Here is a 27,428-nt window from a genome sequence, read left to right as displayed (position 1 = left end):
TAATAAAATATCAAAGTTTATAGTGAAAATATCGCTTAGGCCATCCCAAAATGCTAGGTTCTAAGGTTACCAGCTTAGCATACATTGTGGTGTGATTTCTTGTGAAAAATCCCTTAACTTCTAACTCAACTTTACTCATATTAAGTTGTGAATTCAGAACAGATACATGACGATGCTGATTTTTCAATGCTAATTTCTGCATTCTCTGATCTCTTTGATGGAATGCATACAAGAATACTCTGTTTTGTATGATGTATTTATCATAAAATGTCATCTTGAGTCAAATTATAACAGGGGAATTTGAGATTTCATTTTCTGATGGGGGACACATGTACACCTGTGGCTGATTCATGTCAATGTATGGCAAAAACCACCAGACTATTGTAATTAGTCTCCAATTAAAATCAATTAATTTTTTATAAAAGAAAATGAGCCAACAGTCTGCTTGATGTATGTTAAATTCTCTCAAATTCTGAATTCTCTAGCTCTTTAAAAAATAGTTGCATTTTAAATCCTTTCCCCAGGGAAGCACGAAATGACTGAATAATAAAATGGCCAAAGATAGTCTAGTTTCCTGTTTCTGTGGCTGATCAAGTTGAGAGAGTGCATTTAGTCAGTGATATTCAAGGCAGGTGTGAGTAAGATACATATGCTAAGCACACTACCTGCCCCCACGTTTGGTCTTTTTTTGGGGGGGGAGGTTGCTTATTTTAATTGGAGGATGATTACTTTACAATACTATGAAGGTTTTGCCATATACCCCACTCTCACTCTTAAAGAACTAATTAAAATCTGAGCCTCGTGATATAATCATCTCTAACCGTATCCAGTATGTTATTTTCTCTTTGATACATGAGTTTAAAAAGTTTTGAAGGCCAAAAATTGTAACTCTAGTTCTTCCCGCGTAATCAACTTAGTATCTTTCACTTACCTGTTTTCCAACTTGCTGACAATGAATTGCATGGTGCTGATTTTAAAGGAGGAACTTCATAGTTAGGGAAGAATTTACTGTGTATTAGCCTTCTAAATATTTTCACTTTACATTTTTTTTCCATTCCCTTTGAACAATTAGATGAAAATACAACTTTCAGACGACTTCAAGTAACTACAGAACATGATTAAAATGTTCTCATAGAAAATCTTAGCCCTAAATATGTGTGGTATTTAAAAAGAAAAATACATAAATTACAAGGTACATAAATATAAAATCCTACATCCAACATAAAAGGTAAGAAAAAGAGCAACAGAATAAACCTAAGGGAAAAAGAAAAAGATATTTATTAAAAGACAGGTATGAAGTGTTAGGAAGAGGAAAATAAACTCAACTAATAAATAAAGACAATGTGCTAGCTTACATAATTTTAATATATATATATATATACACAAACACATTTTTTAATATTCTTTTCCATTGTGATTTATCACAAGAGATTGGACATTAGTTCCCTGTGCTGTATAGTAGGACCTTGTTGTTTATCCATTCTGAATGTAATGGTTTGTATCTGCCAACCCCAAACTGCCAGTCCATTCCTCTAGGTTACATCATTGTGAAGCAAATGGACAAAGCCCAAGTACTCAGAAATATGAACAAGACACTAACAGTTAGTATATTACAGAATTAAAACAGTATAATCTGGAACTCAAATATTTTCAGAATATTGATGAAATGGCTAGTAGGGTAGAAAAACAAATATTATTTAACATACCTCACAGTAACTAAATAACTAAACATCACAAATACCGTGGATGAACTTTTGAAATTGGTCAGAGTTTTCTCTCAAAAGCCATTATCATTTAGAAACAAAAAAATCTGCTTTTCCAGATTTTCTTTCTCTCTTCCTACTTGCTTTTCTCTCTCACTCATACTCCCTCTTGCTCTCCCTTTTCTTCTCTCCTTTTTTCTTTCTTTCCTTTTTTTTTTTTTTGGTGTGGCTGCGAGAAACACACCTATTTCTGCTTCACATTTTGATGTCACCATGTCGCCAGTGATAGTAAGGACTTAAAATTAGTGTCAGCATATAATGTATTATACCAACTGGAATGCTTTCCAGGGTGAAAAGAAACATTTAGAATTACATGAGGGCCACAGGTAAAAAAGGGGCAAATGTTTAACCGACTTAAAACCACCATATCAGGGATAAAGTAGAACAAATGAAAATGTCTACAGTTTTCGACAGTAGAGAAGAAAGAAATGTAATACTGGCCTTTTTATTTACTTCACTTAAGCAGTAACAGAGAGAACAACTGTTTAGCTATCCTATATTCGGAATATTATTTCAAACCAACGCATTTAAATGATACTTTTTTGGGATTTTTTGTTTCAGTTTTTGTGTATTTTGTTCTCCTTAGGGTGCTTTTTGTTGTTAGATATTTTACTGAATGTGTACACAGTTTTGCCTTCTACTGAAAACTACCTTCTGATAGGTTCCGTTGATTTCATTTGTTCTGAACTCAGTGTCCTTCTTTTCTTGTATAACTAGGAAGAGTAGTGTGTTTTTAAAAATACTGGTAACCTGCCTGAAAAGTCTATAAAATCTCTAGAGAGGATTAAATGAAGGTAAGCCGAAGGTCGCCCTTAGTGTTCCTGTTTTAGTCCATTTTATAAAACTACAACTGCAGTGAACTTTGTATACCTCTCCTGTCATCGAAATAAAGTTCTGCTAAGTAACTTTTTTAATGTTTGTATTATAGGTGAAGGGCAGCCATTTGCTTGAAAGAAGATAAACTGAAACCATCTATGCTGCTCTTATGTTCTGTATTTGACTATTAAAGTTCGGTCAATAAAGTTTCATTTTCTACTTGCACATTTTTTGTTAAATTTATCCCTGGGTATTTAATGTTATTGAAAATTCATGGTTTGTGATTTTTATTGTCTAGTTGAGGATGTATGTAGAGATAGAATGTCATATATAGATTTTCTGTCCAACAATTCCTCTAAATATGCATATTAATTCCACAAATTTAGATCTAGATTATTTTTGCTTTTCAAAATATACTATTATATTTGAATATCAACAGTTTCTACTGGCTTAAACCTTAAACCTGTTCTCATTTTGCAGCATTGAACAAACCTGGCCAGAATAGTCTTCACTAAAGCAGGGGATAATCGGCTTTTTTCCCAATAGGAAATGAAAAATCTTCTCCATTTCAACCTGTTTATGTTGCTTTTTGTAGATATACTTTATCAGAGTAAGTTCCATTCTATTCCTAGTTTGCTGTCTTGAATATCGATTAATTTTCATCAAACACTTATATTGCATCAATTGTGATGATCATAGAATTGTTTTCCCTCCATTTTTCTACTAATGTGAATTGCATTGGTAACCTTATACATGTAAACCACCCTTGCACTTCTAGGGTTAAAAAAATTGGGTCATAACATATTCTTTAGGTGTAATCTACATGTTAATGCATATACATACATATATATACCCACACAAAAAAATTCATAAAAGCCTTTGGTCTTCTCTTGAATAAATGGGTTTACAAAATGTGCCACCCAAATCTTATACAGTGTCCCTGATGAAATCATTGACAGGGAAACATTTTTAAAAACTTAATATATTTGTATTGTCCTATAGAGAAATGGAATGCCAAAGCCATTGTTAAAGGTTGTAGGGAGACAGGAAAAGAACTGCTGTCAAATTGCATGGCAAATGGCACAGCATATCTTTCACACATTTCTGACTTGCCTTCCAAGTTTTTTTGGGTGCAGGGAGAGAACAGCCACAAACATCTTTTCTTCTCCATGATGTCCTCCATTGGCTTGATAGTCACCAGATCTCAGAAGCCCTCCAGTTGTGTGTGTGTGTGTGTGTGTGTGTATGTGTGAATCAGTGAGTCATGTCCAACTCTTTGCGACCCCACGAACTGTAGCCGCCAGGCTTCTCTGTCCATGGAATTCTCCAGGCAAGAATACTGGAGTGGATTGCCATTCCCTTCTCCAGAGGATCTTCCCAGCCCAGGGATCGAACCCTGGTCTCCTGCAGATTCTTTACCATTTGAGCTACAGGGAAGTCCTCCAGCTGTCTGATTCCTCCCTTGTATCCTTATTATTAACATAATAACAAAACGCTTACATCTCTGAGCCCCCATCTGCATCCTCATGCACCAAAAAAATATATTTCTGCAACGAAGGACCTATTCAGACTTCACTCTGCTTAGCAAATAACAGGGGATTATAAATAGCAGCTGTTGTGCCCTTACAGAGGTATGAAAATCCGGGTCCAAAAGGTTTGAAAATGGGAGATTGAAATCTACCATGAGACTTAAATAAGAGTATCCCAACTTACCAAAAAGTATGTGAAAAAGCCCCTAGGTCATGGAGCTGTCTGACAAGATTAGATCCTAGCTAGAAGAAAAGGGAAAGGAATAGGGGAACTTCGTGAGACAAAATGACTTGAGTCTTATCTGCTCTGTCTCCTTATTGGCTATGACCTGACATAACTGGGCTTCCCTGGTGGCTCAGACAGTAAAGAATCCGCCTGCACTGCTGGAGACCTGGGTTTGATCCCTGTGTTGGGAAGATCCCCTGGAGGAGGCCACGGCAACCCACTCCAGTATTCTTGCCTGAAGAATCCCCATGGATAGAAGTGCCTGACGGACTACAGTCCCTGGGGTCACAAAGAGTCAGACACGACTGAGCGACTAAGCACAGCACGTGACATAACTCAGAGTATCAGTACTGGCTCTGACACATACTGAGTGAAGGTGAGAAAGGTATTTACATCCTTTGGATCTGTTTCCCCATTTCTAAAATGGAAATTACAATTTTACACTAAATATTTGTTATGAAGAATAAACAAGTTAACATGTGAAGTAGGCATTACGTTGCAAATGGATTTGGCTTATTCTACTCCAATTTTTCATTTAAACATTTACCTTTACAATTACAATTCTCTCACAAGTGATACAGATTTTGAATTTCAAGTAGGCTATAATGTTAACTTTTAAAATGAACTGGACTTGAGAAACATATTTTGTCTAAATAAATATGTTGATTCAATAGCAGATTCAATAGCTGGTATCAGACATGGCATCCATTCGAAGGTTGGTTTGTTAATGAGGACTGACAAGGCTACGCTAAGTCATAATATGTAGTGAAAACCGTGCTCCTTGCTGTGTGTGATGACAAAGAAAATAAGCCAATATTCTAGTCACGCAACATCACACAACTCAACACCAGACTGTGTCACGTAGTCAGGCAGCCAGTCCCTAAGTCACAGCGCAGGAGCTACAGGGCCTCAGGGCACCACTGCAGTTGTTAGTTTGGCTTGTCACCTTCTACGGGCTTGGCCAGTAAGGAGACAATGAACCCGAATGGATTCAGATTCTACCTTACAGACAGTGCAGAAGCAATATGACCCTGGTGTCAGTTGCCTTGTCCCTAGTCCCATGGTTTGCCACTGAATTGGAAGGCCTCAGTAAAGGCACTACAAGTGGTAGGTCTCTGCCAGGAAGGAGCCCGCAGTTGTGCCCTATGGCAATGAGCAGCTCTGCAGTCCACAGCTGTACTCTCAGCTGGGGCTAGGGAGACCATCCTATGTTCAACTGAAACCAGAGGTGGATGAGTAACAACTTTGTGTCACCTCCAGCTGGATGAGGAGGCAGGTGAGAAATGGCCTCATAGCAGCTCTTCATCAGGCTGCTTATCTCCCCTTGCTGCAAGAGCAATCAGGAGGTTCTCTGACAAGTTTCAAGCCAGCCTTGCAGTTTAGCCTTGCCTACGTAGCCTAAGTGGGGACATGCAAGGGCACCAGGGCACCAAGACAGAGTCACACTCCTACAGTGTCTGGAACAACACACAAGACTATGTATGGTGCTACAAATATGACACCTATATACTGACTCCTACATGGAGGAGATGCTTTTCCTGTCACTCATTAAAAATATCCCTTCATTGAGTACACACACATTGATTACTAGCATGTCTCAGGACGTGTCTGCAATGCTTGAAGTAACAAGACCAGTGATGTGAGGTGGATGATGGGAATATCACACTGGTGGACCAGACAGACACATAAACAGAAAAGAAGTGCAAAGGAGAAACACAGGGAATGGACCTAAGGGAAAAGCAAAGCAAAACGGTGAGCAGGGTGGCCAAGAAGCAGGAGGAAAGCTAGAAGATAAGGTTCATTCTAAGAGTGAAAGAGGTTATATATAACACAGTCGTGCTTTGACCCAGGCTGTGGATGAGAGTCACAACCTCCCCTGCATCACTGCCCCTTTTGAGGGTGGTGTCTGGGAGTCTAGAGATTCTGAAGGGAGAGAAGGAAAATACATAGTGCAGGGGGTACGTGCACCCGCCCTGATAGAGATGCAGGTGCAGCTTGTTACAGTTACCAGGTGGGGATGAGCAGAGTTGGATTTGGTGACTCAAGAAGAAATGTGCAAATGAATGTAAAGGGAGAAAGCACATGGAGAGGGGGGTAAACAGCTCCAAATCCCATATCTGTACCTGGATAGGTGCTCCATTACTGTCATGAGAAGGCTCCCTGGTCTGAGCTCTGGGAGGGTGTGAAGAGCATTCTAAGGACCCACCATCAGCCCTAAGCAGGGGGCACTGAGTGTGTGAAGACATAAGTCTCAGCCTTTACCACTGACAGACACAGAAAGCTTCTTAGTCCTGCTGAGAGTGGGGCTCTGGAAGCTTAGGGAAGCTCAAAGGTAAGGTGGAGGTGGTGGTGGTTGTTCAGTCGCTCAGTCGTGTCCAACTATTTACTACCCATGGCCTGCAGCATGCCAGGCTCCTCTGTCCTCCACTATCTCCCTGAGTTTGATCAAATTAATGTCCATTGGGTTGGTGATGCTATCTAATCATCTCACCCTCTGTCGCCCCCTTCTCCTCCTGCCTTCAATCTTTTTGCATCAGTGTCCTTTCCAATGAGTCAGCTATTCGCATCAGGTGGCCAAAGTATTGCAGCTTCGGCATCAGTCCTTCCAGTGAGTATTCAGAGTTCATTTCCTTTAGGATTGGCGGGTTTGTTCTCTTTGCTGTCCAAGGGATTCTCAAGGCTCATCTCTAGCACCACAGTTCGAAAGCATCAATTCTCTGGCACTCAGCCTTCTTAATGACCCAACTCACACATCTGTACATCGCTACTGGAAAAACCATAGTTTTGACTCTACAGACCTTTGTCAGCAAAGTGAAGGCTCTGCTTTTTAATATGGTGTCTAGGTTTGTCATGGTCTTCCGTGGGGGCTCAGCGGTAAAGAATCTGTCTGTTATGCAGCACACTTAGGAGATATGGGTTCAATCCCTGGGTCAGGAAGATCCCCTGGAGGAGGGCATGGCAACCCACTCCAGTATTCTCATCTCGAGAATCCCCTGGACAGAGGAGCCTGGTGGGCCTCTGTCCATGGGGTCGTAAAGAGCCGACACTACTGAAGTGCCTGAGAATTCATGTAAGCTAGGTTTGTCATAGCTTTCCTTCCAAGGAGCAAGCGTCTTTTAATTTCATGGCTGCAATCACCATTTGCAGTGATTTTCGAGCCCAAGAAAATGAAATCTGTCACTGCTTCCACTTCAGTTCAGTTCAGTTCAGTCGCTCAGCTATGTCCGACCCTTTGTGACCCCTTGAACCGAAGCACGCCAGGCCTCCCTGTCCATCACCAACTCCCGGAGTTCACCCAAACTCATGTCCATTGAGTCAGTGATGCCATCCAACCATCTCATCCTCTGTCTTCCCCTTCTCCTCTTCCCTCAATCTTTGCCAGCATTAGGGTCTTTTCAAATGAGTCAGTTCTTCGCATCAGGTGGCCAAAGTATTGGAGTTTCAGCTTCAACATCAGCCCTTCCAATGAACACCCAGGACTGATCTCCTTTAGGATGGACTGCTTCCACTTACCCCCCTTCTTTTTGCCATGAAGTGATAGGACCAGATGCCATGATCTTAGTGTTTTAATAGTTGAGTTTTAAGCCAGTTTTTTCACTCTCCTCTTTCACCCGTATCCAAAGGTTCTTTAGTCGCTCTTCACTTTCTGCCATTAGAGTGGTGTCATCTGTGTATCTGAGCTTGTCGAGATTTCTCCCAGCAATCTTCATTCAGCTTTTGAGTCATCCAGTCCAGCGTTTTGCATGATGTACTCTGCGTATAAGTTAAATAAGCAGCATGACAATACACGGCCTTCCTGTTCTCCTTCCCCAATTATGAAGCAGTCATTTGTTCCAACTCTGGTTCTAACGGGTGCTTCTTGGCCCCCATACAGGTTTCTGAGGAGACAGGTCGAGTAGTCTGGCACTGCCCTCTGTTTAAGAATTTTCTCTATTTGTTGTGATCCACTCAGTCAGAGGTCTTAGCGTAGTCAATGACACAGAAGTAGATGTTTTAGAGAAAGTAGATGCATTAGACGTTTACAAAGTGAAATGGACAGAACTCAGCAAGAATTTGGACTTGAGGTGAGGGAGAGGGAATCGTAAACATGGTTAAGACCAAGTTTCCTGTCATAAAGTACAAAACTGTCATGGTGAATTCTGGAAGTTGTCCAGGTCTGGGAAGAATTCCACATTAGATTGTTATGTTTTTGAGCTCATGGTCTATATGGATACAATATCCAGTATTTAAATACTTAAAATTTCCTTTTCCTTTAAAAAAAGTATTGTGGTATAATTTATATACAATAAAAGCCAACACTTAAACGTATTACCATTTGTAGATGTTTGACAAATGTATACCGTGGTGTAAATGTTACCACAATCAAAACGTAGAAAACGTCTCAATGTTCAAAAATGCTCCCTTGGGGTATTTGCCGTCCGACTCCTTCCTCCACTCCTCTACCCTGGAAACCACAGATACATTTCTGTGCCAACAGTTGTGCCATTTCCAGAAATCCATTTACATGAAATCATACAATATGTAGCCTTCTGTGTCTGGTTTCTCTCATTTGCAGAGATGAGACACATCCTTGGTCTTACATGCATTAGTAGTTACTTTTATTTTTTTATTATTGTGTCATATTCCTTTGTACACGTATACTCTTTTGTTTTTCTTTCATCTGTATACCAGTTGTTGAATAACTGGGTTGTTTCTACGTTTAGCTATTAGGAATACACGTGTGGAATATTTGAGTGCAGCCCACTGTCTGAGCATGTTTTCATTTCTCTTGGGATAACTGGCTAGGAGTAGAATTGCTGGGTCATATAAGGCTTCCCAGGTGGCGCTAGTGGTAAAGAACACATCTGCCAATGCAGGAGACTCAGGTTCAATCTCTTGCTCTGGAAGATCCCCTGGAGAAGGAAATAGCAACCCGCTCCAGTATTCTTGCCTAGAAAATTCCATGAAGAGGGTTCCTGGCAGTTTACAGTCCATGGGGCCCCAGAGAGTTAAACACGACTGAGCGACTGAACACACACACACATACATGGTAATTTGTGTATCTTAGAATCTAAACTGTGTCCTCTGTAGACCACATACACATGGATTTTTTTTAACTGTTCTCTTAATGTCTGCCTTTTGGTTGGATTGTTTTATCTATTTACATTTAATGTTGATACAGACTTACATCTGCCAATGTATATTTCTGTCTCATGTCATTTTGTTCTATGGTTCTCATTTTACTGCTTTCTTTTCCATCCAATGGATATTTTCTAATGTAGCATTTTAAACCCTTTACTGATTTTCCACTACTTTTAAGTTGTTGCCTTAGCTGTATGCCACCATAAACATCTTACTTTATCACAATCAGCTTGAAATTTACACAAATGCTAATGAGATACAGAAACATTACTCCTATATTGCTCTATTCAGGTTTCCCTCTTTTCCTCATATTGTCACATATATAATAAATCTATAAAGGGTAACCCCATTAATACATTCTTATTATTATTACATTATATATAACATTATGTGATGAAAAGCTGATATATGGCAGGATATCAGGTATCTATAACTTCTGTTATATTCACCCTCTTAGTCATGATTTCTGATACTTTGCATATGTTTGTATGGATTTCACACCATCCAAATTTGTTTCCTTACCTAATACAACTTTGCTCCAAACCACCTCCTTTGTGCTGCTACTGCAAATATATACATGCCATATGTTCTTGGCCCAACAATAGTTGGGCTTCTCTGGTGGCACAGACAGTAAAGAATCTGCCTGCAATATAGGAGACCCAGGTTCAATCCCTTGGTCAGGAAGATCCCCTGGAGAAGGGAATGGCTAACCACTCTGGTAGTCTTGCCTGGAGAATCCCATGGACAGAGGAGCCTGGCAGGCTACAGTCACGGGGTTGCCAAGAGTCAGACATGACTGAGCAACTACTGCTTTCACAACAATAAATTATGTGATATTGTTTTAGACAGTTGCTTTTTAAATACAGGAAGAAAGGAGGGAAATATGTGTCCATAAAGAATTTTTCTTCATATAATTACCTTTACCTGTGCTCTTTGCTTTTTCACATGGATTCAGATTAACCTCTGAATTCACTTATTGTAGCATGACGAACTTCCTTTAGTTTTTCTTGTAAGCCAGTTCTACCAACACATTCCCTGAATTTTTTTTTTAATTTGGGCATACCATTACTTTGCTTTCATTTTTATTTTCTTAAACCACTTTATTGTGGTATGTGTGACATGTAAAAAGCTGTGTACGCACCCGTGAAATCATCACCAGCTTCAGTATATAAAACTCAAATGTATTTCCATACTAGTGGTGAATACTTCTAATAAGTAAGAAAATTCCAGTTACAATATAAAAAGAACTTAGGAATTAGTTTAATCAAGGAGATGTAAGATTTGTACACTGAAAATGACAAAACCAGTTGAATGAAATTAATGAAAATTTAAGTAAATTGGCGCTGAGCATCAATGGGCACTAGAGTTTCCCCTAGAAATTTGCTGTCATTGTACACACATCTCTGAGCATGTGGGAATATTTCCTTAAGTCACATTCATAGCAGGGAGACCGCTGGATCAAAGACTTCCTTGGCTAAACACACATCTGTGGAGAACCTACTATGCGCATGTGCCTGACGCTGTTCTAAACGCCAAGGAGGCATCACAGAATAGGACTGACACTTGTCCCTCTTTCATAAAGGCAAATGCTGCTGAGGGTGAGGGCAGCACGGGATGTAAATTCTGATGGGTGCTGCCACAGACCCCTGCAAAGGTGTTTCACCAGTTCACACTGGCCTCAGTGGGGCAGGGGAGTGAAAGTGCCTTTACTGGCATCTGGGTACCATTTGTAGGGTGGGAGGTCTTGGCAGGAGGCTGGACACCTTGTGTCCAGTTCCTTAGAAGAGCTTCAAGTCCACAACTAGGATTGATCCACGTAGGGATTTCAGGAGCTGTGAATACCCTAGGTGTCCATACCCTTGGTTGTGACACCACAAAGTGTATTTGTCAAAGCATGGGAGGTATCTGACCCATAGCTGGCTCTGCACCCTGAGTGTGCCATCTCTGACCTGGAGATAAGTCTGTGAACCAGGGATTGAGGGTGCTGAACCCTTGAGGGGTTACTATCCCTTAGGCTGTGAAATTTGGGGTTTGTAGGATGCAGGGTACCAAGGTCTGAGGTTTCTTTGTGGTGGCTGCATGGAAGAGCTGTATGCGTTCACCATACCAGTGCTCTGTGCAGTTGGATTTCTCCGTGGCAGCTTATGAAGTTGCTAAAATACATGTCAGCCTGTATTCGAATTTCATCTCAGCTGATTTCATGTGTCTTGCCTCATTTATTGAGTCTCTAGAGTTTCAGTTTGGTGGATTGTTTGGTGTTGGGTGTCCAGTGCAGTGAGGTCTGCCAGCTGCTATTTCCTTGGTCCATATCTGGTCGAGTGTATCATCGATATTTGGGTTTTGTGACCCATAGTGTGAGGTCCCTTCCTTTCCCTTCCATAACCTTTCCCTTCTCCAGGGGAATCTTCCCAACAGAAGGATTGGACCCAGGTCTCCTGCATTGCAGGCAGATTCTTTACCAGGTGAGCCATAAGGGAAGCCCAAGAATACTGGAGTGAGTAGCCCATCCCCTCTCCAGCGGATCTTCCCAACCCAGGACTCAGACCAGGGTGTCCTGCATTGCACGAGGATTCTTTCACAGCTGAGCTATCAGGGATTGAAACATTTCACATTGTTGTTCAGTGGCTCAGTCGTGTCTGACTCTTTAAAACCTTGTGGACTGCAGCATGCCAGGCTTTCCTGTCCTTCACTATATCCCAGAGTTTGCTCAAACCCATGTCCATTGAGGCAATGATGCCATCCAACCATCTCATCCTCTGTTGGTCCCTTTTCCTCCTGCCCTCAATCTTCCCCAGCAGCAGGGTCTTTTCCAATGAGTCGGCTCTTCACATCAGGTAGCCACAATATTGGAGTTTCAGCTTCAACATCAGTCCTTCCAATGAACACCCAGGAATGATTTCCTTTAGGATGGACTGGTTGGATCTCCTTGCAGTCCAAGGGACTCTCAAGAGTCTTCTTCAACACCACAGCTCAAATGCACCAATTCTTTGGCACTCAGCTTTCTTTATAGTCCAACTCTCATATGCATACATGACCACTGGAAAAACCATAGCCTTGACTAGATGGACCGTTGTTGACAAAGTAATGTCTCTGCTTTTTAAGATGCTGTCTAGTTTGGTCAAAACTTTCCTTCCAAAGAGTAAGCATCTTTTACTTTCATGGTTGCAGTCACCATCTGCAGTGATTTTGGAGCCCAAAAAAATAAAGTCTGTCACTGTTTCCACTGATTCCCCATCTATTTCCCATGAGATGATGGGACCAGATGCCATCATCTTAGTTTTCTGAATGTTGAGCTTTGAGCCAAAATTTTCACTCTCCTCTTTCACTTTCATCAACAGGCTCTTTAGTTCTTCTTCACCTTCTGCAATAAGGGTGGTGTCATCTGCATATCTGAGGTTATTGATATTTCTCCTGGCAATCTTGATTCCAGCTTGTGCTTCCTCCAGCCCATTGTTCCTCATGATGTACTCTGCATATAAGTTAAATAAGCAGGGTGACAATATACAGCCTTGATGTACTCCTTTTCCTATTTGGAACCAGTCTGTTGTTCCATGTTCAGTTCTAACCATTGCTTCCTGACCTGCATGCACGTTTCTCAAGAGGCAGGTCAGGTGGTCTGGTATTCCCATCTCTTTCAGAATTTTCTACAGTTTATTGTGATCCACACAGTCAAAGGCTTTGGCATAGTCAATAAAGCAGAAATAGATGTTTGTCTGGAACTCTCTTGCTTTTTCAATGATGCAGTGGATGTTGGCAATTTGATCTCTGCTTTCTCTGCCTTTTCTAAAACCAGCTTGTACATCTGGAAGTTCGCAGTTCATGTATTGCTCAAACCTGGCTTGGAGAATTTTGAGCATTACTTTACTAGCGTGTGAAATGAGTGCAATTGTGTGGTAGTTTGAGCATTCTTTAGCATTGCCTTTCTTTGGGATTGGAATGAAAACTGACCTTTCCAGTCCTGTGGCCACTGCGGAGTTTAGCAAATTTGCTGGCATATTGAGTGCAGCACTTTAACAGTGTCATCTTTTAGCATTTGAAATAGCCAGGATTCCGTCAACTCCACCAGCTTTGTTCACAGTAATGTTTCCTAAGGCCCACTTGACTTCACACTCCAGTATGTTTCACGTTGTTTCCATTGGCACAACCAAATTCATCAAAAATTGTGAACTTGTGTTTCAGAAGCCACAACAATTCGTACTCAATGTGGGTGCCAAAAAACTTGAGGCCCAAAGTAAAGTCTAAACATTGAAAATACCTACATTCCTTTAAAGACAGGCGTTTACACTTTGAAGTGAAGCCAGGTGAGTCCTGAGTCCCAGGTCACGGAGCTGCTGGGCTGGAGGTGTGGCTGAAACTGAGGCAGCTGCAACTTGAGGCCCTCTCCCTGCGTGGAGGGAGGTCCTGCCCCAAGGACGAGAAGAACAGGACCCCCAGGGGTCTCACAGGGGTAGCAGGGAGGCAGGCACATTGCTTCTGGCAGCACATATTCATCGAGGCTTTTTCTGGCTCTCTGTGGTGGATACAAGTGGCCAGCCCACAGAAATCCCTGTGCTGGACTTACTCTCCCCAAAGGGGAAGGGGTAGGGGTAGGAGGCACCCTAACTCAAAACAATCCAGGACATTCTACAGTGTGTTAGAAGACGGTGGTGCTGTGATCAGATACATGTAAGTCCTGTAAGGGACTGGTACTGTGGGCAGCAAGGGGGAAAGCTGCAAGTCACAGTGTTGAACAGAGCAACCAGTGCGGGCTTCATTAAGGAGCTCATATTTTAACAAAGACGTGAAGGGGGAAAGGAGTCAGCACAGCAGACATCTGGGGTCAGGATATGGCAGAAGAGGGAACAGTGGGGATAAATGCAGGGGGCAGACACTGCCAGGTGGCCAGGGCAGCCGGGAGCAGGGAGTGAGAGTTGAACAGAAAGCGGGGACTAGATACCGCAGCACTGGGTAAGCGTCTGCTCTGTTGACGAACCAACAGGGACAAGCAGGGGTCATAGGTGCTGATGGACATGCCTGTGCCAGGCCTGTGAGGGAGGCAGAGGCAGGGCAGGGGGAAAGAGCAGAGACAGCTGAGGTGGGGCAAGCAAGGAGTGAGGAGGATGCACGAGGGGCAGCTCCGAGTGAGGCTGACGGCCTCCCCTGGACTCGACATGCTTTATTGACTGAGAATTTACCTTGAGTCCCGGTCCTTCATTCATTGAGGAAATAGTTCTAAGCAGGGACCAGATGCTATGTCTCCTCCAACTGTGGCTGGATTGGTTAGGGATGATCGGAACTGTCCCCTGCAACCAGATGACTGCCACGTGCTGTGTGAGAAAAGCGATGGCAGGATTTAAGTTATAGAACTCTGGGAACACAGAAGAGAGCATCTGACCCCTGCCATATGTCCAGGGGTGGGATGTGGTGTGGGTCCCTAGTTAGGACACATTCCCGGGGGGATGGGGAGATTTCTTGAGGTGGCACTTTGACCTTCCACAGTTTACACACACATGAGCAGAAGAGCACAGACCTGGACACAGGTGGAGCCAGACAGACTTTCATTCCCAGTTGTCTCCAGAGCACCATGGCAGCTGGGTCATCTCCAGCGCTGTCTTGCAGCCACTAAAAACCCTTCCTGTACTTTGGCGTGCCTCCCGATTCCTTATACCTGATAAATAGAGTGAGACTGGTGGAGACATAACTGGGGTGGGGGCTGGTTGCAAAGCCTCTCTGATATGGCAGAGTGCCTCCCTGCCAGGGAAGTTAAAGTCCTGCTTGGTGTTGCCTCTGGAGCAACCCTTTCCTACCAGTGGACTCCAGTTTCTTGGCTGCAAGGCAGCTCCTCCTAAGGCGCACACAAAGGGGCTTAGAACCTTTCAGGGTGGCTTTGCCCTATGGGTACCTGCGTTTCACAAGCGGACAGGAGATTGGGACACTGATGGCTCTCCTCTCATGGAACAACATCTGCATCTCAGTAACTGAAACACAAGCCATGTGTTTTGTTGTGACTGCAGAGAAGAGTGGCTTTGCACTCAAGAGAAACTAGGGCATGACTCCCAGATCCAGCTTTTACTGCATCAGCCACCTAAGCTCTTTCAGCTTGCTTACTTGTCTGTGAGAAGGCTAGGGTTCATCCATACCCCTCTGGGTCTGAGGGGAATAAAACCACACATACCTGGCTCCCACAAGCTCCATAAGCAGGCTCAAGGTGAGCCATTTACACTGCCCCCCCCTCCCCGTTATGGACACATCAGTGGGGAGGGAGGCATGCCAGAGCCCCTGAGAGTCTACTCCATCCTCTGGCTGGGGTGGGGCTTGGGGTGGGGTGGTGGAACTGGTGCCATGTCCAACCATTTAATTGGCTTTACATACCACAGGCACATACTTCATTTCATATTTAGGTGTGTTCTGCTCAGAGGAGTTGTAGTGAAGGAAGTCAGTCATCACAGTTGAATCTGTAGCAAGTAGAAGCAGCAGTGGGGTCGCTCCCTCCACTGGCCATCACAGGAACTGGCAGTTTCTTCCATGGGTTGATGGCACCTGGTGGAGACACCTGAGGATTTGCAAGAAGGTGCTGTGACATTCCCTAGGAGGGTCCCCATACTGAGCTGGCAGCTCATCCTTGCCTCCCTGATGACCACAGGGATTAGTAAATCAAACCCCTGCATAGGGAGGACGTGTCAATATACTTCATCTTGTCCTAACAGGAACTCAAAACAATAGAGTGAATAATAGTGAAAATCTCATCAACATACAGTGCATGGGTAGGGCAGCTGAAGTCCTGTTCCATGTACTGGGTCACAGACACCGTAAAGTGACATTTTGAAATTCCCATGCTTCGGCTTATCCCTCCTCACTGTGAAATAGGTGGTCACCCTGGATCCCTTTATGCTTCCAATAGTGTGACCAAATTCAAAAGGCCATATTCAAAGACAACAACGGGCCCATATACAGCAAGAAGAGAGCTTTTCTGTCTGTATCCTATTCTTAGCAAGGAAGCCTTTCGCAGACAAACTCTCCCATCAGATTGCGTTTCTCATCAGCTCATCGTGCAGTGGGGATTCATAGTGAAATCTCCACCACCTTCCATTTGGTAAAAATATCAAAACTGTTAACTGTGACTTTTCTCCCAGGTACTCCCCAGGAAAAACGGAAACTGATCTACACAGCCTGGCAGCTGAACCTAAGAAGGAATCAGGCAGATGAAGAGGGAGGAAGGGCATGTAAGATGGAGGCAAAGGCAGGAGTGAGATTGTGAAATCGGTGGTTGGGGAGGGGGAGAGAGGGGGCGGAGCGGGTGGCTAGGGAGTAGGAGTGTGAGCACACCGGCCATCTGATGAACAGAAAGAGGTCTGGGTGGTTGGAATATCAAGTGGGGCATGGAGCAGAAGGAGGGTGTCTGGTGAAGATCGGGCATTTGGGGGAAGACAAGACCTGCTGTGCCTAGTCCAGGAGGCTGGACAGTATCCTAAGAGCAGCAGGCAGCCTGTGCAGAGTTTTGAGCAGGGGTGTCATGTCCAGATTGCACTGAAGAAAGCTTCCCTTCCTCAGGCAGCAGGACAGACCATGTGTTGGAAAGCATCAGGATTGCTGGTGCTTGTCAAGGAGAGAGACGAGGGTGACCTGGCCTAAGGAACTCACTGTGTTGATGGAGAGAAGGAACAGGATCTTACTTAGACTTAGGAGGCCGAGAGGTGAGGGTTGATGATTGAGAGTGTGGTGAGAGAGTCGTAGCAGGCAAGGATGGCTTTAAGCATCTCTGGCCTAAGCAGCTGGGGACAAGGCTGCCTTGCACTGAGTCAGGGGACAGTAAAGGAGGTGCAGCTGTGTGGGGAGTGGGGGTTGGGGGGATGGGTGCAGTTTGGACATGTTGAATATTCCTTGCCTGGGGGAATCAAACACGTACTATCACAATGACTTGGGGGAGCTGACCTAACTTCTCTGTGCCCATGATGCCTCATCTGTGATGGGGGAATGAAGCTAAGAATTAAGAAAAAGACTAATTTCCTGTTTCATTGCTTTAGTCTAGGAGAATGTTCTCCTTTTACAAAGAAGTGCTGTCTTACTGTCAGGTATTCCGTCGGTATAATGGGAATGTATCTGCTTATCCATATATCCACTTGGTTTTACATACCTGCTTTGTGTATTTTCACCATGTGGTATGTATTGTCAACCGTAAAGAGAAATAAACTCAAAGGAACAAGTGTTTCTTGTCACATGCATGCAGAACGGCAGTCCATCAGCCTGTCTCTCAGAGAAACAGCCCCCTTTAGAACCTCCTGTAGCTCCTCACTCCCTCCAGGGGGTGGGTAGAGGCCTGTGAGACCCAGTGTGTCTTTCACTTCTCTTCCCTGTGAAGGCATCTCTGGTGTCCCAGAAGTTGCCCAGCACTTGTTGAGTGCAGTCTCCCTGCAGCCCTGTCAGTTGACTAGGGGAGTCTGTAGTCAGGAAGAGAGTGCTGAGCCTGAAGTGTGGATCTGGAAACGATCACCCTGTGGTGCCGAGCTGGGAGGTGATGAAGCCACAGATACCTAGATTTAAATCAAGGTCCCATGACTTATTCCTTCTGTGACCGTGGGCAAGTTACTTACAGTCTGCGTGACTTAGTTTCCTGAATTGAAGAGGATGATGATCCTATTCTGCGATAATGACTCCTTTTTGCTGCCTTCATTTAGATTACCAAAAAAGAAAAAAAAAACCTTTTGAGAACTATACAGTGATGTTCAAGTGTCGATTATTTCCAGAGTAAAAATGGAACCTGTCAACAAAGATATGAAAAGATGCTCAACCTCAGTCATCGTCAGAAAAATGCAAATCAGAGCCACAATTAGGTATCTAGTCACAGTGGTCAGAATGGTCATCATTGGAAAGCTACGCACAATAAATGTTGGAGTGGATGTGGAGAAAAGGGAATCCTCCTATACTGTTTGTGAGAATGAAAGCTGATACAGCCACTATGGAGAACAGTATGGAGATTTCCTTTAAAACTGGGAATAAAACTACCACGTGCAGTGCTGTGCTTAGTTGCTCAGCTGTGTCCGTCTCTTTGCAACACCATGGACTGTAGCCCACCAGGCTACTCTGCCCATGGGGATTCCCCAGGCAAGAATACCGAGGTGGGTTGTCATGCCCTCCTCCAGGGGATCTTCCCAACCCAGGGACCGAAGCCACTCTCCCGCAGTGCAGGGGGATCCATTATTGTCTGAGCCACCAGGGAAGCCCATAAATACTGGAGTGACTAGCCTATCCCTTCTCCAGGGGGTCTTCCCGACCCAGGATTTGAACTGGGTTCTCCCACATTGCACATGGATTCTCTACCAGCAGAGCTACCACGGAAGCCCATAAAACTACCATATGACCCAGAAATCACACTCTTGGACATACGCCCTGAGAAAACTATAATTCAGAAAGACACATGTACCCAAAAGTTCCTTGAACCAGTATCTACAATATCCATGACATGGAAGAAACATAGATGTCTGTCAATGAATGGAGAAAGATGTTGTGGTACATGTATGTATACAATGGAATGTTCATCAGTTATAAAAGGGAACGAATTTGAGTCATTTCTAGTGAATTGGATGAAGCTAGAGCCTGTTATACAGCGTGAAATAAATCAGAAAGAGAAAAACAAATATCCTACATCAATACACATATGTGAAATTTAGAAAAACGGCACCGATGAACCTATTTGCAGGGCAAGATTAGAGTCTCAGTCATGGACAAGAGAATTATGGACACAGCAGGCAAGGAGAGGATGGATTGAATTGAGAGTATAGCACTGAAATATACAGATTACCATGTGTAAAATAGATAGCTAGTGGCAAGCTTCTGTATAGCACAGGAAGCTTAGTTTGGTGCTCTGTAATGACCTAGAGGGGTGGGGTTCGGGGGTGGAAGAGAAGTTCAAGAGGGAGGGGATATATGTATACACTTATAGCTGATTCACCCTTGTCCTACAGCAAAAATTAGCACAACATTTAAAGCAATCATAATCCAATTTTCAAAGGTGAGGGGTGTTCGAACCTCTCTGCCTTTATACTTATCTACTGGGACCGGCATGAAAGATGCTCATATTTACCATGCTGACAAAGTTCAACTTCACCTGAGCTGTTAAGAAAAGCCACAGTAAAGAAATCTCTGCAGACTTTCATGTCCCCAAAATGACTTAATGCAAACACCACCCTTCCCCGTCGGACTTCGGTAAGACTCATCCAAAGTACCCAGTGACTCCTGGGTTTACCTACCACAAGGTCAAGTACAGACCTTCCTCCTTGTCATTAAAGGGCAGACACAGACCATCCAACTCCTTGTTTTCTGTCTCATAACTAGGAACTGTGATTAAAAGTCAGTTCTCCTGAAACTAGCTAGTCACAAAGATAATCATTTCCTCTTCTGTCGATGGGATTTCCCCCTACATGTTTTCCCCCATGCAAAGGTCCCCACTGTCACTTCTCTACTACTCTCTGTGGAATGAAGTACAATGCAAAACCACCTTGCTGGCAGTCTGATCTTCAGGGCTGTGGTGCTCTCCCAATTGCAATCGGTAGAAATACAGCCAGTGTCTCTAATAGTTTGCTTTTACTCTTTCCTAGTGTGTTACTAGTAACAATTGGTAGAAAAACATGCAAGTAACAGGAGCTGCTCCTCACGTGGACAGGCGACAACACAAATTACCAGGCATCGGGGAGAAGCCCCCGCCTTCCGATCCCAAGAGCCGACCATCACCAGCTGTCATCTGTGTGGAAGGAAACTTCCTGCGACTCTGGCAAGGATGGTCCCTCCTAGCCTCCAAGCTGCTGGGAGAGGACCTCCGGGCACGCGGTCGAGAGGACCCGGCACTAACTCCTCTTCTCCGAATCCCCCCCGCCCTACTGCCATTGTCCCCGTGGAGGAACCTACTTGTCTTCAGGCCATTCCAGGCTCCCTCTCAATCCACTACAACCCAGGGAATACGCAGGAAGGTCCTTCTATAAGGAAGGGAGGAGTAAATGTCCCATCTTTGTGACGTCAAAACCAGGCCCGCCAACTCCTCACCCCTGAAGGGCGGGTAGGCTCTGTAGGACGCTGGAGGACTCCTCTCGGTGGTCTGCTGCTTCTGCTAAGTCGCTTCAGTCGTGTCTGACTCTGTGTGACCCCATAAACGGCAGCCCACCAGGCTCTCCCATCCCCAGGATTCTCCAGGCAAGAACACTGGAGTGGGTTGCCATTTCCTTCTCCAATCCAGGAAAGTGAAAAGTGAAAGTGAATTCGCTCAGTCGTGCCGGACTGTTCGCGACCCCATGGACTGCAGCCCACCAGGCTCCTCCATCCATGGGATTTTCCAGGCAAGAGGACTGGAGTGGGGTGCCATTTCCTTCTCGGTGGTCTTTACCCTTCTATTCCACACACACTAAGGATGGGAGGCCGACCGCCGCCCACTCCCGGCTTCTTGCACGGGCGGAGGATGGGAGGCACTGCATTGGCGTCCTGCTGTTGAGAACCTGATCCTGACGAGGAATGTGTGAGAGCGAGGGGTAGAGAGAGGGACAGACACGCAGAGGAAGACATCTATCTCTCTAGGACCAACCAGGTGTGCCTTAGTGTCACAGGACCAGAATCCTCTTTAGCCAAGTGGGATCCGTGTTCTCTCAGAACAGTTATTTTCCCCAGATGCCCCACCACTTCAGTAGCAGATGGCGGTTGGACAGTTTTCAGTTTAGTTCAGTTGCTCAGTCGTATCCGACTCTTGGCGACCCCATGGACGGCAGCACCCCAGGCTTCCCTGTCCATTATCAACTCGCGGATCCTACTCAAACTCATGTCCATCCCGTCGGTGACTCCATCCAACCATCTCATCCTCTGTTGTCCCCTTCTCCTCCTGCCTTCAATCTTTCCCAGCGTCAGGGTCTTTTCCAATGAGCTGGTTCTTCTCATCAGGTGGCCCAAAGTATTGCAGTTTCAGTTTCAGCATCAGTTCTTCCAATGAATATTCGGGACTGATTTGCTCTAGAATGGACTGGCTGGATCTCCCTGCAGTCCAAGGGACTCTCAAGAGTCTTTTCCAACACCACAGCTCAAAAGCATCAATTCTTGGGCACTCAGTTTTCTTTATAGTCCAACTCTCACATCCATACATGACTACTGGAAAAAAACATAGCCTTGACTAGATGGACCATTGTTGGCAAAGTAATGTCTCTGCTTTTTAATATGCAGTCTAATTTAGTCATAGCTTTTCTTCCGAGGAGAAAGCGTCTTTTAATTTCATGGCTGCAGTCAACATCTGCAGTGATTTTCAAGTCCAAAAAATAAAGTCTCTCACTGTTTCCATTGTCTCCCCATCTATTTGCCATGAAGTGATGGGACCGGATGCCATGATCGTAGTTTTCTGAATGTTGAGTTTTAAGCCAACTTTTTCACTCTCTTCTTTTACTTTCATCAAGAGGCTCTTTAGTTCTTCTTCACTTTCTGCCATAAGGGTGGTGTATATTTCACTCTCCTCTTTCAAGTTCATCAAGGGGCTCTTTAGTTCTTCTTCGCTTTCTGTCACAAGGGTGGTGTCATCTTCATATCTGAGGTTATTGATATTTCTCCCAGCAATCTTGATTCCAGCTTGTGGTTCATGCGACCCAGCATTTCCCATGATGTACTCTGCATATAAGTTACACAAGCAGGGTGACAATATATAGCCTTGAGGTACTTGAGAACCCCATGAACAGTATGGACAGTCTGTATGTGACTTATTTCTCTTTCTCTCCCTGTGGATCGCCATTTTAAACTGATATCGAAACATCCTATGGACATCAGTCGCTGACCAGGATAACTGGGCTCAAATCGGTGTTCACCAGGTTCAGAAGTAGGCTCTTTCCTTGGCAACAGCTTCCTCCACACCTCCTGTCCCACGTCACAAAATGAGACAAAATAATGAAGTATTTTCAGGGGAAATGCATTTCCCATATAGAAATCATCACAGGTGTTCTTTCTCAAGAGCGTGTGAGTTAGACCTTGATGTGACATAGGAATAAGTACATACTTGTAATAGGCTCCTTGAGTCCTGCCTTGGTGTGCAATGCTTTTGAAAACTTTTATCTCCTGAATCGACCAGTAGCAGTGTAGAGTAATTTAAAAACAAAAGCATCTTTGGTTGTCTGATTTCCTGGGCTACAGCTGATCCTGGGCAGTAGACCTCTGCTGTGGTCAGAAATTTGGATATATGATTAGTTAGGGGTTTCCATTTGTATTTCGATTGTTGTTGATTAGTCCCTAAGTCGTGTCGCATTCTTTTGTGATCCCACGGACTGTACCCACCAGGCTTCTCTGTCCATGGGATTCCCCAGGCCAGAATACTGGAGTGGGTTTCCATTTGCTTTGTCAGGGGATCTTCATGACCCAGGGATCAAACCCCAGTCTCCTGCATTAGCAGGTGGATTCTTTACCGCTGAGCCACCAGGGAAGCCCTTGTATTTCCAATACCATTGCCTTATATTTGACACACCTCTATTGGGTGTATTACATACGTCTATGCACCTGTGTGTTAGGGTTGCTTTGCTTGTTTGTTTTGTCAGAAAGAGAAAAGTGAAGTGGCATTGCTTGCTTAAGTCTCTCAGGGAACCAGCAACCGTAAAAATGTATTTATAAAAAAAAAGTATTTCCATATCTTAAGGAGATGAATTTCCACAACTCCCTATGAAGGGGTTTAGACTCCTACCTAGAATGTACTGACATTGAATGAACTCTTTCATGAGTGGTCACTTTAGGAAAGAAGTGTTTCTACTCTTTTTAAGTGATTATTGGCTACATTTAAAATTATGCTTGAGATTGTGTGAAATAGGTAAGTAAAACTACAGATCCCAGTGATCCATTTTCTTTACCCTGCATGTGGATGCAGTACAAACTCAGTGTAAACGATCAGTTTCGGTAGAGCCAACATGCCCTGCACAGAAATATTGTTTATAAAGTGGACAGACTGTATGTGCCAACAGGAAATCTACACTTTGTTCAGCAGATCATTTATCTAATAAAGGAGGACCTAGAGCCAAGGGAATGTGTAACGTGGTGATTGTGAGCTAAAATAGGTGACAACATTGAGAGAGTGGTATTATGAACAGTGCAGAAACCTTCGCATTTCAACCCACACAGATGAAAAATGGTCAGGACCACTACCAAGCAGTGTGACCTTGAGTAAGATGCTCACCCTCTCTGATCCTCGGTTCCCATGTCTGCAAATGGGGACAATAATATTCTATGTTATCCCACCCCCAGGCGAAGCCCATTCCTGACCCTCTGATCCCAGCCTCCACTGGCTCCTGAGGCCAAGGCTCTCATCACACTTGTGTCACCATTGTCTTCAGTCTGGCTCCCTGCCCACCCCACGGTGAGCTCCTTGAAGACCCTCTCGCTGCCTGAAATGTTCTTGTGCCCACAAAGTCTGGAAAGCACCGGTCTGGGAGTCTGGTGCCCCACAGGTGCTCAGAACACGTTCACCATCTTATAAGTGATGATAAGGTGAGGTACACAGAGCAGTGCAGCTGCTGATACGTTGTCAATTTGTTTGCTGCAAACACAATACACGAAAAAAGTGGCTAGAGCAAACCTCTTGGCTCAATTTTCATAGGCCCAGGGCTGTGTCTGTCTTTTATTCCCACCTTGTCCAGAACCTTATTGTATCAGAGTAACACTCGCCTTTCCCCTTCCTAGTGCATCACCATCAAGCAGCTGTTTCTCAACTGAATTGCCAGTGAGTGAACCCTGAAAATTCTAGGCTCACATTTCTGTTCCTTTGAGCGGGTCACGGGCATCCTGTCTTCTATCCCCACTCGTACAGAAGTGTCTAGTGTCCGTCCCTTCCCACTTGGCTTCTGATTTATTCTATATCTTGGACAATCCATTACCTCCTGAGACTGAGTTCTGTCCTAGGCTATGGCTGCTTTCGGCACTGTTCTGAGGGCATTGATGACCAGGTGGGCGCTGGGGGGATACTTGTTGGATGAATACAGCTCGGACAGCCAGGCTACTTTATTTCACCGGTGAGAGGTGTAACTTCCACTCATTCTGCCATTAGCAGGATGGACGCTTTGAACCTGCTGATCAGTGTCCTGGGCAAGGCCACAGGAGCCCTGTCACCCTGCTCTCCTCTCTTCCTCTTGCTTCCATAGCTTCTTCTACTCCGTACCTTTGCTGTGCCCTCCTCTGTGCGCCCACTGCTCTCCTTGTACATGGACACTGTGCTTGAGCCCATCCATTCCCCTGATTTCATGTTGTGTGTTGTCAGTTACCTTTCTGATTAGGTTCTTTGAGCAGTTTTCTCTTTACTCACAGTCCAAGGTAGATGCTGCAGTACAGTAAGCATCATGGGTCTCCTTTTATTCTTTTTCTTTCATTTTCTCCTTTTTTTCTTCCTTTTTTCCCTTTTATGAGGAAACAATACAGTGTGTGGGTACGGACACTAGCTCTGATTCTAGACAACTTCCTTGCACCCAGTTCTCCCACTTGTTATCATCACATCTTGAGAAATTAAATTGGCTCACTGTGCCATTGCAGCCTCACCTGAAAATTGGGGAATTATTCTGAATAATGACATGAACTGAGCAGGTTGCATTTGTGAGTATGGAATGAGGTTAGTAGAGATGTGCTGGCATATTCCCTGGTGTAATGACTACTGAGCTTCAAGGTCACGTTAAACATCTGTGTCCAGCCCTAGAGGCTCCTTCCTTCTCAGCCACAGTCCTTGAGCTTTTCCCTCACAGCTAGACGAACCCTCACAAGGAGGCTGGCTTTTCTGTTACACATCTCCCACCTGGAAACCACTCACAGACTTCATTTTCTGTTGCGTTCATCATTCTGTTCCTGGTAATGTTGTCCTCAGATGGATTGAGGCTCCTACTAGCCCAGGACTGAAAATAAGGGTGTGACATTTCCATGCTCCCCCATGGCATGGAAACTCTCTGGGACCTGTGCCCAAACTCCTCTCCCCATGTCGTCTCCCCCCATACCAATGTTCACAGTTTACACTCAAGCTGGGTTCCAGTGCAGGCCCTACCAGCCCAGGCAGTCTCCTTCAGCCTCAAATTCCTTATCTTTAAAATGGATATAGGTCCACTTGTTGGTGCGGTTTCTTGGGAGAACTGCTGGGGATCACAGATGTAAAACACCTAGCACCCATGACCTGGCAGGTGGAAGGCACTAAATAAATGGCCGTGTCCTCTATCTGTCAGCTTCTTTAATGCACAGCATCTGGTGTGGAATAATACTGTGTCTCAGCCAATGTTTTTGGATTGGACAGAGAAAGATGTGACATACTGGGGGTATATTAGGCTTCTCCAGAGTAACACAGCCAATAGAGAGAGACTTATTTTAGGGAATTGGATCATGGGCTTGTGGGTGCTGACAGTTCTGATGTCCTTTGGGCAGGTCGGCTGGCTGGAAATCCAGGTTGCACTCTAGAGACCCAAATCTGCAGAGCAGGCCAGCAATGTCGAGTCTCATGCAGGGTTTCTCAGGCTGTAGTCTTGAGGCTAAATTGTTTCATCCTCAGGAAGCCTCAGTCCCTGCTCTTAAGCTTTTTCAACTGATTGGATGAAGAAACTGCACTCCCCCCCCTCCCCCGCTTCCCCATTATGCCAGGTAATATTATTCCCTTAAAGTCTACTTGGAGAAAAGTTATGACCAACGTAGACCGCATATTAAAAAGCAGAGACATTACGTTGCCAACAAAGGCCTGTCAAATCAAAGCTATGGTTTTTCCAGTAGTCATGTATGGATGTGAGAGTTGCACTATAAAAAAAGCTTAGTGCCAAAGAATTGATGCTTTTGAATTGTGGTGTTGGAGAAGACTCTTGAGAGTCCCTTGGACAGCAATGAGATCCAACCAGTCCATCCTAAAGGAAATCAGTCCTGAATATTCATTAGATTGACTGATACTGAAGCTGAAACTCCAATATTTTGAACACCTGATGTGAAGAACTGACTCATTGGAAAAGACCCTGATGCTGGGAAAGATTCAAGGTGGGAGGAGAAGGGGACAACAGAGGATGAGATGGTTGGATGGTATCACCAACTCAATAGACATGAGTTTGAGTAAGCTCCGGGAGGTGGTGATGCACAGGGAGGCCTGGCATGCTGCAGTCCATGGGGTCACAAAGAGTTGGACATGACTGAGCAACTGAACTGAACTGAACTGAAAGTCTATGGATCAAGTATCCAAGTACCTTACTCGCCCGCCATCTAGTGGCTATCATCTGAAAAATGGGGCACCAGAGCCAAGCCAAGATGACTTTTACTTTCTTCATCACAGTGGGGAAGCAGTACACTGAGACATCACGTCCCAAACAGAATCTCTGGCCAATGGGCTGTCTCTCTAGCTTTACTCATCTCAGGTAAAATCTGTTCCCTGGCCTCAGAAGCCATGTAAGATAACGAAGGAATGTTGAGGCAGTGGTGATTTAAGGAGAGATTTGGTATGATATCTTTTTTCATTTGGGCCCAGTGACAGCAGGGAATGAAATGGGGTGGGGTGGTGAAGGAAATGAGACGATGAATTCATTGCCCCAGCCACCTCCCTGCCCCCAGGTAGCCGACTTCAATAGGTCTAACTGGTATTAATGCCTTTGTGTGAAGACTCACTATTAACACCACGTGTGTGGTATGAGAAATTTGGTGGGCAAAGCAGATAGCATGGCCAAATATTCATTTCTCAGAGTGGATGGAGGGAGAAGAGAGAAAAGAATGTTGATCCATCGGTTACTTGTGAGTCAGTTTCTAAAATCTCACTATTTCTTCACAAGGTGTGTGTGAATTCTTTTCTTTATCTGAGAATTGGCTTTCTAGGTGAAGAAATATCATTGTGAGAAACTCCTTGTGACATGTGGAAAGTGGTTGGGAGTGAATTGGGTTGAGGTCATTTTCCAAATGTTTCACACCAAGTGTTTGTTTAAGGGGAGAGCAGTGGTCCTGAAGAACTGAACTAAGTGGTTGAAATACAGGATCAGTTACTGAAATGTGAAGAGACTCTTTCTG

General features: G+C 44.3%; 2 long non-coding RNA genes across 6 annotated transcripts in view; one reads left to right on the top strand and one right to left on the bottom strand.

Annotated features, from left to right (window-relative positions):
* LOC101909825 (uncharacterized) overlaps positions 1 to 27,428 on the top strand; it is a 120,034-nt gene that overhangs the window by 51,950 nt on the left and 40,656 nt on the right. The gene's annotated exons all lie outside the window — the stretch shown is intronic.
* Positions 10,686 to 24,721, bottom strand: LOC101909256 (uncharacterized). 3 transcript variants are annotated; one of them, XR_009493767.1, is made up of 6 exons: positions 20,337 to 24,721; positions 18,026 to 18,192; positions 15,807 to 15,987; positions 14,965 to 15,102; positions 14,630 to 14,761; positions 10,686 to 13,965 (listed from the first exon to the last, which is right to left on the bottom strand). It is a non-coding gene; the product is annotated as an uncharacterized lncRNA (long non-coding RNA). The 3 variants fall into 3 exon arrangements; XR_003033798.2 differs by having other exon boundaries at positions 10,686 to 14,761; XR_003033799.2 differs by having other exon boundaries at positions 10,686 to 14,761; positions 18,026 to 18,099.

Source organism: Bos taurus, unplaced genomic scaffold (genome assembly GCF_002263795.3).
Source record: "Bos taurus isolate L1 Dominette 01449 registration number 42190680 breed Hereford unplaced genomic scaffold, ARS-UCD2.0 ScbfJmS_511, whole genome shotgun sequence".
In the NCBI taxonomy this organism is placed as follows: domain Eukaryota; kingdom Metazoa; phylum Chordata; class Mammalia; order Artiodactyla; family Bovidae; genus Bos; species Bos taurus.
This window is presented reverse-complemented; position numbering and strand designations above follow the sequence as displayed.